This window comes from Solanum verrucosum, unplaced genomic scaffold (genome assembly GCF_900185275.1).
Source record: "Solanum verrucosum unplaced genomic scaffold, falcon-dt-bn FXZP01000224.1, whole genome shotgun sequence".
Classification (NCBI taxonomy): Eukaryota; Viridiplantae; Streptophyta; class Magnoliopsida; order Solanales; family Solanaceae; genus Solanum; species Solanum verrucosum.
In genome coordinates this window covers 608,977-611,023 of record NW_026020410.1, presented here as the reverse complement: position 1 = coordinate 611,023, position 2,047 = coordinate 608,977, and positions in this window count along the sequence as shown.

The following is a 2,047-nucleotide window of genomic DNA, read 5'->3' as shown; positions in this document are numbered from 1 at the left end:
ATGGACGTCTACAAAATTTTTTGGAGAAAATGATGGCGGAAATCCGAATCAATATAGCATACGAAAATAGGTAAAGTGGGGGGTTTATCGTTTCAGAACTAACCTGATCCAAAGCTAAGGTCTTGATGGACGTTCAGGAAAAAGTTTGGCAAAAATTACATTGAAAATCCGGATCACCAAAATATCCATGGATTATAGAACACGATAATCAGCAAAACGGAGGGTTTACCCACTCTAGGGATTGTTTGACCTTGAAAATGGGTCAGTTTTCCCGTCGGGACCAACCGACACCAAAGCTAAGGTCTTGACGGACGTCCACAAATTTTTTGGCAAAAATGACGTCGGAAATCCGAATCACCAAAAGTTCCATGGACTAAAGCACACGAAAATCGGCCAACAGGAAATTTGCACGATGTGGGGATCGTTTCACTTAGAAAATAACCGGTTTACCCGTTGGGACCAATCGGATACATAGCTAAGTTTTTTAAGGACGTCCAGAAAATCTTTTGGCTAAAATACGTTAGAAATCTGGATCACTAAAATATCCATATAATATAGCACACAAAAATCGACGAAAAATGAGAAGTTTACCCGCTCCGGGGATGATTTGACCATTAAAATGGACCGGTTTACCCTTCTGGACCAATCGGCTCCACAGCTAAAGTCTTGACGGACGTCTACGAAATATTTTGACAAAAATGATGGCGAAAATCCGGATCAATATAGCAAACAAAAATCGATAAAATGGTGGGTTTATCATTTCGGGACCAACCTGATCCAAAGGTAAGGTCTTGAAGAACGTTCTGGAAAAAGTTTGGCAAAAATTACGTCGAAAATCTGGATCACCAAAAGATCTATGGACTATAGAACACGATAATCAGCAAAACGGAGGGTTTACACGCTCCAGGGATTGTTTGACCTTGTAAATGGGTCGGTTTTCCCATCGGGACCAACCGCCTCCATAGATAAGGTCTTGACGGACGTCCACAAAAAATTTGGCAAAAATGACGTCGAAAATCTGAATTACCAAAAGATCCATGGACTAAAGCACACGAAAATAAGCAAAACAGGGAATTTAAACGATCCAGGGATCATTTCAATTAGAAAATAACCGGTTTACCCGTTGGGATCAATCGGGTACATAGCTAAGTTTTTTACAGACGTCCAGGAAAATTTTGGCTAAAAGACGTCAGAAATTTGGATCACCAAAATATCCATGTAATATAGCACATAAAAATCGACGAAAAATGAAGGGTTTACCTGCTCCGGGGATGATTTGACCATTAAAATGCGCAGTTTTACCCTTCTGGACCAATCGGCTCCATAGCTAAGGTCCTGATGGACGTCTACAAATTTTTTTGATAAAAATGATGGCTGAAATCCGTATCAATATAGCATACGAAAATAGGTAAAATGGGGGGTTTATCGTTTCAGAACTAACCTGATCCAAAGCTAAGGTCTTAATGGACGTTCAGGAAAAAGTTTGGCAAAAATTACATTGAAAATCCGGATCACCAAAATATCCATGGATTATAGAACACGATAATCAGCAAAACGGAGGGTTTACCCACTCTAGGGATTGTTTGACCATGAAAATGGGTCAATTTTCCCGTCGGGACCAACCGGCACCAAAGCTAAGGTCTTGACGGACGTCCACAAATTTTTTGGCAAAAATGACGTCGAAAATTCGAATCACCAAAAGATCCATGGACTAAAGCACACGAAAATCAGCCAAACAGGGACTTTGCACGATTCGGGGATCGTTTCACTTAGAAAATAACCGGTTTACCCGTTGGGATCAATCGGATACATAGCTCAGTTTTTTACGGACGTCCAGGAAATCTTTTGGCTAAAATACGTTAGAAATCTGGATTACCAAAATATCCATAAAATATAGCACATAAAAATCGACGAAAAATGGGGGGTTTACCTACTCTGGGGATGATTTGACCATTAAAATGGGCAGTTTTACCCTTCTGGACCAATCGGCTCCATAGCTAAGGTCTTGATGGACGTCTACAAAAATTTTTGGCAAAAATGATGGCGG